At 33.6% G+C, this 18,475-nt stretch overlaps 1 pseudogene; it reads left to right on the plus strand.

The window, feature by feature from the left end:
* The first annotated feature begins 17,298 nt into the window (after window positions 1-17,298).
* On the plus strand, window positions 17,299-18,258 carry LOC115963359 (annotated as a pseudogene).
* Window positions 18,259-18,475: the final 217 nt, after the last annotated feature.

The following is an 18,475-nucleotide window of genomic DNA, read 5'->3' on the forward strand; positions in this document are numbered from 1 at the left end:
CTCTTATTGTTTCTCTCTTAGTTAAACCCTAACAAAATCTTATAATTCCTAAAATATTCCATTGTGCAATGTCTAATATACTCCTACTAAATTTTAATGTCCCAAAAAATTTCTTTGTATATTTTGAATTTTATGTAGTAGACTGGTAGTCATGCTTGGAAAGTTAGAATAATAATATATGGTGTTCTATTTATTACCTAGAGAACACTAATTTATTAGGTTTAAATCTTCTACACTGATAATTTTATCTAATAAAAACTTTGATGACATATGTCTTTCGTTATTTATTTCTTATTTTAATTTATTTTCCTACTTAAAAGGGTATTTATTAAAAATAAGTAAGCTAAACACAGTAGTTAGACTCATAAAATAAGATAATAAATAATGAAATATGAATACCAAAATCTTCATTGTAGATGATTGCAAATATTTAATTTAATAAAGATCTTCAAAAAAATTATAGCAAATATTATCATTCATTGCGAAAATTTAAATATTGTAGAAAGATGATGACATTCATTATTGTAAGGACACGATTCGTAACGAACCGCAACGGTGTTGGGCTCACTCGTAAAAAGGCCTAAACAATATAATTTGTAGAGCGTGGGTGTAAAGAACTAGGTTAACTGTGGTCTCCCCTCAAAAGATTCACTCTCAAGTATGTTAAAGGTCCAAAGTCGGTACAATGATCGTTTTCTTTAGTGGTCAATGCAATTCTTTCTCTCTACTCTTGCTCTCTTCTTTCTTGTTTACGTCTATCTCCTCTCTCTTTTTTCTGTTCCGATCCTTTTCTTCATGCTCTTCTTTTAGTTTATATACCCCCCTTTGCGTTCCATCCTTACCGCACACATGTAGGTTGGGTCTGGAGGATTTCTTTTTGTCCCATCTAGCACCTCCTGGAACTTCCTATGGGCAGCTGTAAGGCTGCTTCCTTACTGTTCAGGTATCACCTCCACATTAATGCGGCCAGAGAGTTGGTTGAGAGGTCATTAATGCGGAGGCAGTTGTAGTTATAGATATTTGTTTGCCTTATCTCTTTTATCCTTGGTCGGTTATTCTATCATTTACGGTGACCTAATTCTAAGGTCTGGTTGCAATAAGACCACGTCCTGCTTGTCCTCGGACGCATACTGCCGAGGAGTAGGGTGTCCTCGGACGGATATGTATCCTCGGATGGGCCACGGGCCCAACAATCCTGAATCAATTCTGAGCTTTATGGGCCTATTGATCAAACGGTCCCCACAATTATCATTTTTTGTAACATTTTTTGGTGAGTATATATTACATTTAGTTAATAAGTTCTAAAAAATTGTCATAGTACATAGATATTTAAATAGTTATTTTAAATTTAAGTACATGACTTCATACTTCTTTTTCAACAAAAAAAATCTATATTAATTCCCTCACTAAAGAGTTAGCACGTGCAAGCACGTACAACCCACGCTAGTATATATAAAATATAACAATAATTAATAAACATTTCTTATGAGTTATGACTATGTTTATATATAAAAATATATATTCTAATATTAGGCATTTATTACGATTGTGCTTGCATTTGAAATTTTGAAACTATATATTTTAATATTTAATATGCCAAGATTTTAATGGAGGGTTAAATATATACTATAATTGAAATTAAATTAAAAATATATATGATAATTATGATGTGTAAAATAGTGAGGCTCCAAAAGCTTATATGGGAAAAATACTAAAAAGTCAAATGCCTTCAATTTTATATAGATTTTAGATAATTTCTAGAGATTCAAATTTTCCAATTGCATCATATGAAACAAAATTAACAAATACTCCATAATAAGGTATTATTTTTTTGAGTAAATTACCTATTTTGGTTCCTAACCTTTAGGTTATATAACTTATATCTTATATGTCAAATTAATTCATGACCTAGGTCGGGGGGACATTTGTAGCTTCTATGATGTTCTATCATGTTTAGACCAATAAAAATTGTAATTGATCAATGAATCAAGATATTTGTTCTTGAGTAACTTTTAATTTTTTTTTTTTTTTTTAGAGTTTTGGATACATAGCTAGAAATTGTACTACTCTTTTTTTTAATGACGTGGAACCTCATCAAGGCAAAGCCCTTTGGAGTTTGGACACACTAATAGGAAGTAAATTATGAATATATAACCCCACTCACCATAACAATGTATAAGGTAATATAGGGAAACTTTTAGTGCGAATTGAACCTAGGATTTCTAGATCTATAGTTCATCCCAAGTCTCCAACCAATAGGCTGCAATCTAACAGATTGTTTTAAAATAAGAATATACACAACCCACTAGCTAGAACTTGCTAGTTTAAAAATATCATTTTTTGTAACTGATTTAAGATGACAACAATGACCAAAATGATAGTAAGATTTTGAAATAAAGAACTAAAATGAAAGTTGTGAAAACTTGAGGATGAAATTGAAAAAAAAAATGCAAAAAAAATATAGTGGCCAAAAAGGTGTTTTAAACAAAAAAATAAATTATATATTATAATACATTTTGTATAATGATTACATTATTATATAATTTTTAATTTATTTTTATTAATGTTATATTAATATTTATAGGATTAATTTTGTTTCCAATCTTTGCCCTCTTAAACTAAAATCCTGCCTCCACCTTTAGCTATTAAGATAAACCTTAAAGTCATAGTCTACCTATCAATATTTAATTAGATCTTAAATTGAGTACAGTTAGAAAATTTTAAAATCTTGATGCAATATTTAAAGATCTAGGGCTTCTTAATTAAACGAGTGTACCAAAAAAAATTAGAAAGAGGGGGAAAGAGATGGCCAGGAAGGATAAAATCTCAATCTAAGCCTTTACACTTAGGATTCTAATTGTGGGGGGAAAAAGACTAATAGGCCAGTTTGAATATCTATACTGGGCCAGGGGCCCAGTCCATGGAGAAACCCCTCCTCGGCCTTAAAAATCCTCCTTGGATGGAGATAGCCGAGGGCAAAAGAGGTAACAGACCATCAATGGCGACACTCCAGACCGTTCCATAGGGCAGGAAAAGCACGAAAGTGGAGAAAGACGACAGATAGAATGAAAGCGTACAAAGGAAGGCAGCCTTTATTGTATTCAGTGCCTTGTACCTGACACAGCCATACTTCTCTGTCTTTACAACCACTCCCAACAACTAGAGGTAGGGGCGGATGGGACAAGTACCTACCTAGGGAACCCCGGTCAGGAGGAGGAAAACGACTATAAAAGGGGAGTAAAGAGGAACAAAAGGGTGGGGAACACACGAGAGGCACCAGAGAAAGCTCCTTGGATCTTGCCGAAGACCAAATTTTCTCTGTTAAACTCAGCCCATGAGGAATACCTTGAGGGTCATCATTCACACACCTAAGTCCAGCTCTTTGGCCCACTCTCTACAAATTTATTGTATTGGGCTCACTGGTCTAAGGTTCCGATCATCTTGGACTTGGCCTGAGAAAATGTGTCCCTACACTAATGATTTCTCTATGGTTTTAATTCCTATGTTTTAACTTAACTAGGTGTTATTTGTGTTTAGTCACCATCAAAATTATAGAAAATATGGTTTAGAAGGCTTCAAGATTCAATCTTATGTTAGGTGCCACAAGAAAAACAGTAAACTAATCAAGGTAAGAAACTCCAATCGTACTCAGATTTTTTTAGGTGACTATTTTATATTTTATTTTAAATGATTTTTGGGGTTTTTTGAGATTTATTCATGGATATATTAGAGATCAAGAGACTCAAAATAATTAATTTAGCACAAATTTATAGGAGAAATATAAAAAACATTATGTCTAAAAATCTATGTAAAATAAGTTAGGTATCCAATTTTTCATTGGAATTTAGGTATTTATAATTCAGATATTAAACTTTAATTTTGAAAACTTTTGTGATTTTTCATGTTCACTAGGGGATCAACTTCAAAGAAGTTGACAGTAATGTTAGAATTTTCATTGCTAAGTGTACTTTATGATCTTTTTAGAATTTTCAATGCTAATAGTTTGTTTGGCATTAGTTTTAGCTTTTAGCTTTTAGTTTTTATATACAGCTTTTTAAACCTCACTTTTTTCTACATTTTCTCACTTTTTCAAAAATTTTGAAGATACAAGTATATTTTAGCACACGTTCAGAAAAAAAGTTTTTAGCAAAAAACTAGATTATTTGTTCCTAAACGGACACTAAGTGTGCTATATGATCCCTTAATTAACGTGACTTAAAGATAGATTTAGGACATAAAAGTTTGTGTATAATAAGTTTAAACATATTAAATTCATACGGAAAAATATCGAAATTCAAATTTTTTTTCATATGGGGCTTAACTCATTCCTGAAATTGAGTGTGTATAGTTATTGGAATTTTTAAGGGTTTGTTTTGCCATTTTTACATGGCTATCTATTTTGGGTGAATTTTGAGATTAAACAAAAATGTTTCTAAGTTAAATTAGAGACTTATAAAACGTTTCTTATTTGGAAAATGTGCAATTTTAGTGGCTAAACGGATTATAGAATTTTAAGTTCTCTATGTAGGAATGTTAAAGCTAAAGTTTTGTTTAGGATAATGTTTAATAGTTCAATGCCTATACTTTTAAGACTTTAATACCTATATTTTTAGGAGTTGAAGTTGGACGCCTTAAACTCTATAATGAAGAATAGGAAAGATATATCAAGGTTGCTTTGTGGAAGAATTGTAAAAAATTATGCATGTACAAGTTTTATTCATTAGATTCTTAAAAATCAACCTATGGCGTCCGCTTCTAACGATAGCTCATTATCATCAGATCAAGACACCAATCAGTTTTTGGTGTAGGTGGGGATTGAACCCTAGATCTCTTATACAACCATCAGAGACTTTACTAGTTGAGCTAACTGAAACCCATAATGCTATTTACATGTTAAGTATGAGATGATGTAGAATTAATATATCTATTTTAGAGAATCATTCCCTATAGCTCCAATTGGGTTTGTTTCTTCATCTACTCTTACTATTCTTGTGTTCTTCTTTGCTCTAAATCAATTCCAGCAACCTTTGATTATTGTGGACTACATCGTGTGCCATAAAGTGTTTAACAAAGAACAACCACAATACATGAAGCCTAAATATTTTGTTACCACAAGCCTAGCAGGTAGATATGGCAGCTCATTATCAAGGTGGACAATAGTAAAAATAGAATAAGCAAAATATGTGGATATGACTATGAAGCTAAAATTGAAGTGGGAGAAATAATTTTTGGTAGATGCATAATTCCTTCACAATATTATCATACGCATATGTGATGGAATTTGCACCAATTCTATTTCCTACACAAGATGTCCAATATTCTCTATGTTTCTTAAATTCATCACTAATTCTTTTGCATATTTGATGCTATAGAAATATATTTGAACGAGAAAATGTAACAAGTAAAGGAATTATAATGGGTATTGAGAAAGATAAATAAATATCACCAGTATCCAACAAGGCATGGGGCAATTCAAATTTTATGGCATTGGAGAACACTTGCATAGGCCTTAGGCAAGGTAACATTTTGGGTTTCAACTCTATAACTCTGCTCAGTTGTGTTTACTATTATAGGTAACATTTTCTTCAAGACTTTAAATGCTCTTTCAATTGCATTGCGTAAGGATGCATGTTGAAGGTTGAATAACTTTTTAGGAGTACATGGTGGATTTCTTAACTATTCTTTTAAGTGAAAGCACTCCTTTATAGAGTGTAGGAAGTGTGATCCTCAACATGTATCCAACATTAATAATTTAACATTTACATATTGGAATGGCATGCTTCATTATGTTGTTATACATTAATGATTAAAAAAAACTTATCTTTTTCTTTAAAATAATACCATGGGGGATTTTTAGGTTATCGCGTCTTCTTAATGCACTATTTAAATTTCTTGAGATATAGTTCCTTCGCATCTAAGCAAAAAAACTAGTAAATTTTAAATCAAATATACATGCTGCTAACACATTTTTGTTGGATAGTCCTTTCGACAATGATATCTTGGTGTATCTTCAAGAGGAATTTTTACTCGAATGTGCGTTCCATCAATTGCCCCATTGTAATCTCTCTTTCTATATATAACACAATCAAGCTATAAGAGTATAATAAGGTTTTTTTTATTTTATTTTTTTTTTATTTTATTTTTTTTATTACTTTATTTTTTTTTGAAAGAAAACCTTAAAATATGGGAAGAACCTAGAATTGTTGAGTATTTCTACTAGAGTTTGAGATATGTCAGGTTGTTTCAGAAATTTCTCTTTTAATTCCATCTAATTCTATCACAAACCCAAAGGAAATTGTGGCTTATAGTACCACTACAACAATGGAAGAAAAATGATACTAACCGATGTGCTAATATGAAAAGAAATTTGGCAGCTTGTTCTTCATGAAGTTTAATTATCAGTCTAGAAGATGTTAATTAAAGTTACTAACTTTGAAATATAATAGAACTCAAAATTAGCAAACTTTCAAATAAATCACTTACAACCATAACTATCTGTATCAAACTAAAATTCCATATGTCATACATTTAAAAAAAAAAAAAAACACCTGTAACAAACATGCTATGAGTAAAATCAATTACAAAAGACATCCCTTGAGTATTCCAAAAATCTATCTTCATACTTTACCAAGTGGTCCAAAGCTACAGTTCTTAGTTGTATTGAATAACACAACCCTTAATAAGTCACTTTTTTGGACCACAGTTCTTAGTTGTATTAAATAACACAACCCTTAATAAGTCACTTTATATAACAAACAATAGAGTAGAGTCAAGCTAAGCATTAATAATTTAAATTCTCAAATCTACTTAATAGTTTTGATAACATATTGAACCATTTAACATATGCATTTAAAAATTTTAAAATCATTCAAAAACATATAAATATATTTGATCAATATATAGTATCACATATACACAAATTACACATTCTCACATAGTAGACCACCATCTAACTTGTGATCTCAAGGGATTTAACACATCACATAGTTTGACGTAAAACCCTGTGAGTAGGCCTTACTTATATTTGACCAATATTCAAAATATTTTATGTTTCATATATCATATTTCATAACATAATTGAAATTTTTACATAATAAGTGAAAATGTTTCAAACATATAATGAAAAATATTGAAAAACATAGTATTGAATTAAACATAAGACATAAGAAGCTTGACTATCTTATGGAACACATAAGGATTAGAAAGTTAATAAAAATATTTTACAATTCATTAAGCAAATATGTAATCTCAATTTAATAAAAGAAACATTTTAAATACTATTTTTGAATATAGAACATGAATTTAAAACCACTTAAATTTAAAGAGGTTTAAAGAACAACAACTTGTTTTGGAAAACTTTGTTTAACTTGCAGTTACTTTCTAAAATTAATTTAGTTTAGAAACATATTCAAAAGAAGAGGTATAGCTGTATAGTATAGGTTCAAAAATATTGACTTATAAGAACCTGATGAGCAAAACTTGTGCATGTCATACATAACTCAGTTCACAAAACATCCAGAAAGCAACGATTTAGTTACTTTGGAATGTAACCTTTGGAAGCTCAGATTTCTTTTATATAACTTTAGGAGCCCAACTTAAACTTCTAAATTAAAGTATAGGCATCAAAACTATCAAACACTATTCTCTAATTTGTCTAACCACTAAAATCATGCCTTTCACAACCAATAAACACTTTAAAAGCATCTAATTTAAATTAGAAACAGGTTCTACCCCATTTGATTTCCACCACACAAGGTACTTTTCTTCTTGACCGTCTAATTACTGATAATGTTTTAGTAGCCTATGAAGTTATGCATATTATGAATAATAGATGGATGGGTAGGAAGGGCCAATAGCTTTAAAATTTGATGTCAGTAAAGCCTATAATCAGATGGAATGGCATTTTCTCAAATGTTTACTTCTAAAACTAGGATTCCCAATTTATTCAGTTAAATCTTTAATAGGATATGTTACTACACCATCACATGTTATCCTTATCAATGGTTAACCATATGGTTATATTACTCCATCAAGGCGGAGAGCCTCTTTCTCTTTTATGCAGAGAGCTTACATCTCCATTATAGAAGGCAGAACTTGAGGGCTGAATTCATGGGGTATCCATATATAAAAGAGAACCAACTATCTCCCATCTTTTTGCTGATGATTCTTTACTCTTTGTCCTCATGGTTAATGCAGTCCTCCTAGTTTTTTGTAGTAGGTTAGTTAATTGGGTTATGCATAGATTTTTGAGATTAAGCCTATAATCAAAGAGCATGTTGGATATGCAAGTCTCCACGAGCTCTTTTTTTTCATGGTCTCCATAGCAGTTCAGAGAAATGTTTTCAAACCTTTTGATGAACTGGACAGGATCCTTTCCAGGCCTTTGCCTTACCATTTGAAGGCTTTGGAAGGTGACCTTATCTTCACCTGGATAGTACTTTGCACAAAACCTCTCCATCATCTCATCCCAGGTCTTGATGGGCCCAAGCCTCAAGGTAGTTTACCACATATATGCTTTGGCCACTAGGGACTTAGCAAACTCTCTTAGACACAGCTCCTTGTCTCTTACGTAAGGGCCCATAGTGTGAATAAGCCTACTCACGTACTCCACAACATTTCCATTTCTTTCATCAAAATGATGGAACTTTGGAGGTTCATATTCCTTAGGATAAGGCTTGCCAAGGAGTTCTGGTGGGAATGGGGGATCTCGAGAAAATTGCTTGAGGACTCCCGAAAGCTTTTCCCTTTCTTGTTCCAAAAGGGCGTTGACATATGCTTGCGTGAGATATTGGGGGTTGGCTCCCCTTCCTACTGCTGACCCTCCCTTTAGTTGAGCTCTGTCCTAGTTGACTATAGGGGGTGCGTTATCCTTGATTTTTTGGGTCTTGCCCTCTTTGAGGAGGCGAATCTCTTGTTGCAAATCTTTCATCATTTCTTCCGTTCGAACCATTAGGTCTAGCTCCTGCCTTGCACGCCTCTGTCTTGAGATGACCTCCTACTCTACTAGAGGTACTTCGTTCCTCTGTCTAGAGGTCATTTCATTTTCTCCTACAAGGCTCAGATGCTGCAGGTGGCACATTGGTACCTTTACTGTTCTTTGGTCTTGGAGCCATGCTTTGCAAAGGGACTGTTTCTTCCCTCTCCTTTACCTAGTCCCTAGTGGAGTCGCCAAAATATGTTGGTCCTTTTTGGACGGTGCCCAAGTCCAAGTAGAAACAAGGACCTTGGGCCTTTTACTTGTTGTTTTAAGGGACAGGGCTTGGTTCATCGCTATTAAATGGGTTGATTACGAACCAATTGGTGCACAAAACACGAATCCTACAACACATACATGCTAAAAAGCAAGAAAAATATGCATTGAACAGCAAGAAACAGCAAAGGGGCAGTGTGGTAAAGAAAAACACAAAATAAAATGTTAGGGGTCCTTAAGACAATGTGAAATATTCCATTACTTTTTTAATTGTCTAATACATTATGCTCACTAGAACGTGTTAAAAGGTCCAAATAAGTTCAAAAATCATAGACTTATATGGCTCTTCAGGCCTCTAAGGCTTGCAAAGTTTGAATCTCTTTGAATTCGACTGTGTTCTCTAGTGGTCGTTTGAGGATACCGGTTGATATTTCCCTCTCTTTTCTTTCCTTTTTTGAATTCTAACAGAGTCTTCTCAATGATTCTATTCTAATTCACTGTTGCTAAATGCCCTTCACTGTTGGCTACTTCCCCTTTTTATAGTGTCATCCTAGGGTTCTCGGGGTACCACTGATTCCCTTCATTTGCTCCCTTGGATACTAGAACCAATGTTGTGTCAACAATATTGGTGGCTGGCCCCTTCCTCATTCCTTATTATTTTCTTCTTTTGGAGTTTCTTCCTTTTCCTCAAAAGCCTTCTGTTGCTTTTCCGTTCTGGTAGGTCTTAAAGAGCTGACCTTGGGTCTTTCTCCTTTTAAGGTTTCTAGTTCCCACCTTTTCAGACTCAACTTTTGGCTGCTTTTCTCTTTGTTATTTTTCCCAAGTGAGCTGAATTCTTCTTGTCAGGTTGAAAGTTTCTCAGCCATTTTCCTTCATGGTTCTTCTTTCTGGGTTCCCCGAGGTATCGGCTCCTTCTTCATAAATTGTTAGTTCCTAAGCCTTCTGATTCGCATCATTGGGTGACTGATAGGGACATATTTGTTCTCGTTCCTTGAGTTTCTTGGCACCCTCTTTGAACTGTTTTAATCCAACCCTGGCTTTGCTGCACATCCCGAGGATCCCGAGCTCCTGGCAGTCCCTAGGTATCTCGGCCCAGTTTTTACCACTTGGCTCCCTAGCGATTTTCTGACCTTGGCGGGTTGGACTTTTCTTCTTCCCTTCATTTCATGAGTTCCAAGGCTTACCCATTCGTGACTTTGGGTTCCTCCTCAAAACCCTTAATGGATTTAGGCCTACCATCTTTTTCTTTATTGCAAGCTCAAGAATTTATTTATTTATTTTTAATGGAGTTCAATTCTTTGTGCCATTTTGGGCCTTGGTGCAATATTGTGACTTTTTAAACCTCAACAAAAAACAATCACCCAAATTTATTAAAAAATAAAAATCATGTCCAAAAAAAAAAAAATCTTATCTAGTTAAAAAAAAAAAAAAAAAAAAGCACTGTCACGCCGCATGGCCTAGGAAATCAAAAGAAAAGAAAGAGGTAACATCCAAGAAAGCAAAAAAAAAAAAAAGAAAAGAAAAAAAGCTAGCGTACTAGGCAAAGCCCAAATGCAAGTGCACATGAACATTTTAGCCAATAAATAAATCAAATTCCCCCCCCCCCCCCCACCAAAGAGTTTTCTCTCCATTTTGGAGGAGAAAACACTCAGGCCCTAACCTTTCTTTTCCATCTTCCTCTTCCAACCAAACACTCTCAAAAGAGTTTTCCCTCTTCATTTTCTGTCCATTTTTTCCATCCTCTCTAAAATCCACTCTACCAAATACACCCAAAGGGAAGGAACATTTGTTTTTGGGTTTGATTTGATGGTAGCGTTTGTTTTTTTTATTTGGAAAAACCTAATGTGACACCCTCTTATTGGAGGGTGTAAACCAAATTTTTTACACAAAATCCTTAAAAATTTAGACTTAGAGCATCCACATTTGTGGAGCTAAAATTTTTAGTATTTAACATCTCAAAAAATTATTTTATCTATTTTAATACATACTCTGCATCAATTCTCTTATTTTTTCCATCAGCCAAATACTATTCATTTTTTTTATTAATTTCTTTCTCACTTTCTCTCTCTTCCTCTCTGCCACAAAACCCAACTAAGTGATAAAATAATATTTTTTTTATGCCTTCTTGCTACAGTGTACTGCTAGTCTTGGCGGTTCACTGTAGCTAGAAGGCAAAAAAATTTGCCTTTGGCATCATTGATACAGGCAAATAAATTGGAGTTTGAGGTGAAAGCTATTTTACCACCACCAATATTGTTGCGAAATGCATACTGGTGTCCCACTTTTTTTTGTTATACTTTTTCCCGCCAATGGCAAGTCACAACTTGCATTGTTTGGTCCATTTCTAAACGGGCTCCTAGGCTTCGTTTGGGAGCTCATAAGGGAATAGAATGGAATGAAATGTATTTAAGTAAGAGAAAGAATTGGAATGGAATGGAATTAAGTAACTGTGATTGGATGTTTTAAAATAAAGGAATGAAAATGAATGAAATGTAAGTAATCTTATTTGGGAGCAACATGAAAAGTATAGAATGGAATCACTTTATGACAATATTACTATTAGATCTCTATTTTGAAATAAAGAATTGAATATATAGAGGTATTTTGAGAGTTTTAGTAAAAAAAATTATTAAATCTAATTTCATTCTCTCCCATTCCTCCCAATTTTAGGGGGAATGAAAATTTGATATTTTAAGGGAATAGAGAGTAATGAGTGTTCCCTCCTACTCATTCCATTCCCTCTTACTTAAACTCTCAAACAAGGGAATGAGCTTTCCATTCTCTTCATTAAAACTCCCAAACAAGGGAATGAATGAATATTCTAAAATGATTTTTTTTATTCATTTCCATTCCATTCCCTCCTCCCAAACGAGGCCTTAAAGTGTATGAACACTAATTGATTGTGCTTCTGGGCAATTCAAGGTTTGATTTTCTTTCTAATAGTAATAACATGACAAGGCCTTAGGCTATTTTAAATAAGAAGTCTACAAGTGGGCTGGTTCAGGTCACCGAAGTCTAATTAAGCTAGTGAAACTGAACCCAAAATTTTCAGAAAGGATTGAGTGGCAGCCTCCATTCTGATCTTTGGGCCGAGCTATAAAAAATACTCATGGCCACACACATCATAGAATGACCGTTAAATTTAACAATGTATTACAAGTTTTTTTTTTTTTTTTTTTTTGAGGAGCCAATGTATTACAAGTTTTACATAACTGATTCGTCCCTATTAAATTTAGTTTCACTGCGACAAAGTTGCTCATGGTCCATATTTATCTCTATGGATGAAAGATGTCCCTCCACAACTCCAAAATATAATTCAAACTGCTATAAAAGTTTTTCTGTCTTTTGTCTCAAAAAAGAAATAAAAAAGTTTCACCATCAATTAGATGACAATGCGTTATTTACAAGATTTGTTATAATTAAGTTTGTTACTTGTGATAGTCATTGGCTGAAATGTATTATTGGTCTAAAAAATTGACTTGTTGAGCATTTTTAGTTAGTAAAGTTTAAAAGACTAGGGTTATTGGTCCCTATGTGTCTTGACAAAACAATAACGTGACATTTTTCTAATGATGTGCCATCTTTGTTAATTTAATTGGAGACAAAAATGTGGGTTTCAGTTAGCTAAACTGGTAAAATTTCTAAAAGTTGAATAAGAGATCTGAAATTCAATTTTTGAAACAAAAATATACCGTACCTAAGTTTCACCCTACCAAAATATCCTTTTAAAAAATAAATTAACAAAGATGGTAAACTCTAATACAACATTGTCCCTTCTTTTAGTCCGTGGGATGTAAATTAATGTAATTTTATTATTATCTTTGATAAAAATGTAATTTTATTATATTGTAAAGAGAAGACTAATTCTTATTATATTCCCTTTTTTTTATTTATAAATATCTTGTAATATTTACTTGCAATATTGTGTATTCTTTTAGTTTAGGGGACGTATCCACAGTTAAATGAAATTGGCTATTGGGGGATACGAATAATCTTGTTTATCCCAAGTTAATTGGGATTCTCATAATTACCCAGTGCCCACCAAACTATGTATTGTTTCATTAAGTATGACATTTGTTCAAATAATTGTATTTACCATTTTGTTAGATACCAAATCACCAACTATCACCAGCTTTTCATGTTCTACGGGAAACTAACATGATATTATACAAGCCAAAGTAGTTTTTTTTCCCCCAGATTCGTACAAGCCATATGTAATTACAAACCAATGGATTTGTCTTTAATCTAAATCCCCATTGGTTCTGTCCGCAAATATATATATATATATATATATAGTTTTTTACCCTATTATGTTTGATAATTGTTCTTTACTATTAGACTAAAAATATCAATCGATTTTCAGTGTAAACAAGAGTCAAACTTAGATATCTTATTTAATCACAAGAGAATTTATCAATTGTTTCTCAAAAAAAGAAGAAGAATGTGTTGAGGTCTAAAAAGTCACAGTACTCAAGCCCAAAGAAATAAGCGCAAGGGGCCCGCAGAAAAGAGAAGAAATGGTAAGCCCAAAAGGCTTGAAGCCCAAAAACATATAGAAGAAAAAAAAGGCAAGCCCGGAAGTTTATGAGAAAAGAAGAAAGAAAAAAGAAAAGAAGCCCAGATCAGAAGATTGAAGAAGAAAGCTGAGCTGGGATCCTCAGAGATTGCCAAAAGGCTCGGGATCCCCGAGGCGTGTAATATAGTCAAGAAAGGATTAAGACAGCTCAAAAGAAAAAACCAAAAAGGAACACAAGAAATAGAGGATGGACACGTCTTTCTCAAGTATCAAATAACCCAGCAAGAAAAGAAGAAAAAACTTGGAGCGACTTCCCATAGCGCAAGTGGGTGCACCTCGGGGAACCAGAATGAAAAAGTATAAAAAAGGGAGTAGTAGCGGAAGACTTTCAAATCGGCAGAGTGGGATTCCACCCATTTGAGAAAAAAGATAAAGAAGAAGAACGGCCAAAAGCTAGACTATGAAGAACGTGACTTCAATGTACTCCGAAATAGGTAGTCAGCCATGGACTTTCAAAGAAACAACACTAAAAGGAAGGAAAGAATGAAGAACGGGGAAATTGAACTTTCTGGACGATGGGCATAACATAGGCTCTGGTACCCAGGGGGCAAAACAGGAGAATCAATAGTCCCTTGGGATTCCAGAATAACACTACAAAAAGGGGGGAGGGATTGCAAAGAAGGCAGAGAAGATTGGACAAAAGAATCATTGAGAAAGTTCTATCGAGAAGAAAACTCAAAGAAATTAGTAAAATTACTTCCCAGCATCCTAGAAAAAGCCACTATAGCACATACTCGGATTCAAAAAGAATCAAACTTCGCAAGTCTTAGAAATTTGAATAACCATCTAAGACTGTAATTTTTGAGCTTGCTTGAACCTTGTATCACGTCTTAGTGAGCACACTATAATCATAACAAAGAAAATTCAATGATATATTCCTTATTGATTTGAGGATCCCTAACCATTACTTTGTGCTTTTTTTTACTGTTTGCTTTTTTTTTTTTGCATTACTTTGCTGTTTTGATTGTTGTTCGATACAAATATCCTTATTTGTTAGATTATATGTATTGTAGGAAGTATGCCCTGTGCACTACTTGATTCTTAAACAGCTCTTTAATTGCGGTGAATCAAAGCTCAGTCCACTAAACTACAACTATTTGGCCCAGAATCCTTGGGCCTGAGTGCTAGAGAAAAAGGCACTCTCACAAAATGAAAAAAAAAAGAATTTATCAATTAAGCTAACTAGAAGTCTAGAACCCATGTCCGGCACAAAATATTTAGTAGTACAATAAATATGTCAAAAAAGATTTGTGTTTCCCTGTGGTACTTACGAGAAAACACGATTTTATTTTTGAGAATGTATAGCACGTGTATATAAGTATATATACATCCTTTTCCTTGGTTGAAAGTACGTGTATGGTGTATATATAGTGAGCTACGTCAATTCTTGCACTAATTAATTTTCATTAATTAAATCTCTTTGTCATAGGAATTTTCATTAATTAAAGCTTGGATTGATGGGAAGACGTACCAAATTTGTGCGGGAGAATTGAGAACCAATACACTCTTTTCATCATTATAAAAGCGAAATTAACTATGGTGATTAGCTTGCATGAATTTTTTCACGACGACAGAAAATTGACAACCAGGCAAGGACAGGTCCATGAGTCTTACATTAATAGATTTCAGTATTTCACCGAAGTTTATACTTTTATAAACGTGTTCATACTTCACACTTAAGGTATTTTATTATTATTATTTTTTTTTAAAAATAAAAAGTAAAAGCTAAATCAATATATAAATTTGGGGTTGCCCGTTAACAGCAACCTTTTGTACTTTTTTTTAAAAGCTATTTTGCAGCTTTTAAGTTGTGTGGGGCTAGCTTCATAGAAATGAAAAAAATATTAAAATAAATTGTAAGGTTAGTTTTATGTATTTTTCTTCTATTTATTCAATTATTTTATTGAGAGAGAACCTTCAGTCAGGTCTTGGAGTAAAGAAGGTATTTTATGCTACCAATGATATGCCGCCACATCATATTTCCATTGATCTTACAATACACTCTTGCACACACAAGTATAACTCAATTAAACACAAAATTCTCGAACACCTATCAAACCTGAGAAGCTCCAACGCCTCTCATCTCCTCGTACCACCGGACCTCCACCCCACTGCCGGAGCTGTTGCACACATCAGTCGAGAGCTGGCACCATCGCACCAGTTCCTCCCCGTCGGTCAAGGTTTGAGCTTTGAAACCCAATTAATTTTTTCCACTCCTCGTCAAATGTTTGAACTCCTAAAAGAGTTCTTGTTGGAGATGGTTCTTTAGTGGTTGATAGTTCTGTAGGGATGTGTTTGATGAAGGATAGTGAAACATTGGGTGTTAAATTGAATAGCAAGAACACTGAAACATTGGGTTTCGAATACGTATTAATGATAATGACTATCACATTTAAGGAAAAGAAGATTAAGAAAAAAAATGACAAGGAGGTGGGTTTACAGCAAAAGCTTCAAGAATTTTGTTTTTGTGCTTAAATTCACAAAACCCATGTCTTAAAAATTATGTGGAAACAATAAAAAAAGAGAAAAAAAAATTTAAAGATTGAAACTTTGAGGTGGGAATCAGCTTAAGATTGATAAAAATCTAATGGACTTGTTTCAAAAGCTTCGAAGACTTTTGCGGACACAAAAAAGAAAGACTTTCTCTTTCTTCCTTGTGCTAAAAATCAAATGGGTTTATCGGAAAAGCCTTAAAGACTCTCTTTTGAGCTTAAAATCACAAACCCATGTCTCAAAAAAAAAAAAAAAAAAGGGAGAGAATGAGAAGGAAGCCAGACCCAAAATTCCATTAAATTTGTGATACCTTAATGAGAATTCGGTGCGGTGATGCTAGCTCTTGACCGATGTGTGTGGCGGCTCCAACGGCGGGGTGGAGGTCTGATGGTGCTTGTTAACATTCACCTAATTTTATAAACAAAAGGTGTTCAAGGAAAATTTGCATGCAGTTGTGTCACATATAAGATGAATAAATATAAAAATTAGTATATTCAATTTAATTGTTTACAACACAAATTTTCATAATGTATAACACATAATTGCATAATTTTTTAATCGTTTTTTAAGGTATTAATAATAGTTTTTAGTTTTTAGTTTTTTAAAAGGTTTATATTATTTATTTTTTCCTTTGAAGGAGATTACGTACTACTTCCTTATTTTCCTCCCCACCTTAAATCCAAACATTATGTAGCATTAGGGGAGCGGATCCAAATTTTGAATCTTTACAGGGAAAAATCAAAATTACCTTGAAGTTTAAGGGTGCAAATAACAATTTTGTTATTTATTCATTAATTGTTTAAGATAAAAAGGTTAATTGTTCATCTCTTGTCTGGATGTTTTTCATTTATCCAAGCCCAAGTGTCACATCTTTTAAAATTGTCACATATTAGCAATTACATAGATTGAATGACTATGACTATATATTAGAGATGTAAAAAAAAAAAAAAAATTAAGGGTAAATTATAAATTACACTCCAATATTTTGGGGGTGTTTGAATTTTATACTTTAGCATTTCAAAATTTGGAATTTACCCTCATGAAATTTGGAGGTCTTTGGATTTTATATCCTGACGTTTTAGAATTTTGATTTTACCCTTTAAAGTTTGGGGGTGTTTAAATTCAAATACTCCCAAATTTTAGGGAGTAAAATCCAAATACTTCTAAAATTTAGGAGATAAAATCTAAATTCTAAAACTTTAGAGCAACCACATCAGCACGTGTAAACTCTTGCAAAATAGAAAAAGTTACCCATTTTATACATTTTGACCCCAAAAAAGCCCCACATTAGTGGGTGTAAAATTGTGCATTTATGCACAATTGCTACAGTAACGGTGCATATATGCACGATTACTGTAGCTCTTACATTTTTTTCTCTCTCCTCACCTCACTCTCTCATTCTCAGCTTCTACTCTCACCTCTCTCCCTTTTATCTTTGGTCCCTCAGTCCAGCCTCATTGACACTACTAGTATAGAAAGGACAAGAGATGACATCTGGGCTTGAGCGATGACATCTCAGCCGGCACCAAGGACAGAATCATTATGTATTTCACTAGCTTGCATGGGATTTGGCGGACCTATGAGGATTGCTACTCGGTGAGGATGATATTTTGAGGGTTTTGGGTTTGGGTCGATGAGCGAGATGTATCACTCGACTTGGTGTACAAGAAAGAACTACAGAGCGTGTTATCGGGGGAGAACAAGAACAGCAAGAACCTAATGACTTTGCCTCAGGTTTTCATCACAGGGAAGCATATCAGAGGAGTTGACGATCAAGCACTTGTTTGAAATCGGCGAGCTGGCGAAACCTCTCGAATGGTTTTCGGTTCAAAAACTTGGGTTCTGCTTCGGCTACGATAGCTGCGACGATGTCCGATTCGCGTCATGCATGAACTGCAATGGGAGTAGGAAGGTGTTTAATGAGGAAGCAAACAGAGTCCAGAGATGCTTGGAATGCAATGAAAATGGTTTGATTTGGTACCCGAATTGTAGTTCTTGAAAAATGTGAAAAAAATTGGATTTGGAATTGTATTGTTGATGGTGGTGGCTGGGTGGGTGTGGATTGATTTGAAGATGAATATTTTATTTGAATAAATATGTATAATAGACAAATTAATGTGGGTGTTTTGTAAAAATGAGAGTGTAAAATAGAAAAAGTAGGTTTTAGATGTGCAAATTTACAAAAATTTTGCATCCACTAATGTGGATGCTCTTAG

Source organism: Quercus lobata, chromosome 2 (assembly GCF_001633185.2).
Source record: "Quercus lobata isolate SW786 chromosome 2, ValleyOak3.0 Primary Assembly, whole genome shotgun sequence".
In the NCBI taxonomy this organism is placed as follows: Eukaryota; Viridiplantae; Streptophyta; class Magnoliopsida; order Fagales; family Fagaceae; genus Quercus; species Quercus lobata.